This window comes from Lolium rigidum, chromosome 6 (assembly GCF_022539505.1).
Source record: "Lolium rigidum isolate FL_2022 chromosome 6, APGP_CSIRO_Lrig_0.1, whole genome shotgun sequence".
In the NCBI taxonomy this organism is placed as follows: Eukaryota; Viridiplantae; Streptophyta; class Magnoliopsida; order Poales; family Poaceae; genus Lolium; species Lolium rigidum.
Window position 1 is genome coordinate 125,768,459 of NC_061513.1, and position 409 is coordinate 125,768,867.

Sequence of the window (409 nt, forward strand, 5' to 3'; positions counted from 1 at the left end):
AGAAAAGAAAGTTTTATAGTACATAGAGGATGACATGCGGGTCCCATTTAGCAAGCAGCGGTATCACCGTTTGAGAGGCGGCAGGGGATCGAAAGAAAAAGGTAAGTGACCAAATATGAGGTGCCAAAAATAATTCAAGAAAAGAAAGTTTTATAGTACATAGAGGATGACATGCGGGTCCCGAGTTAGCAGCAGCGGTATCACCGTTTGAGAGGCGGCAGGGGATCGAAAGAAAAAGGCAAGTGACCAAATTTGAGGTGCCAAAAAAACTCCAAGAAAAGAAAGTTGATTGCACATAGAGGATGACATGCGGGTCCCATTTAGCAGACAGCGGTCTCAACGTTTCCAAGGCGGCAAGGGATCAAAAGAAAAAGGAAGTAGCCGTAAATCGGGGGTCAAAAAAATCCAA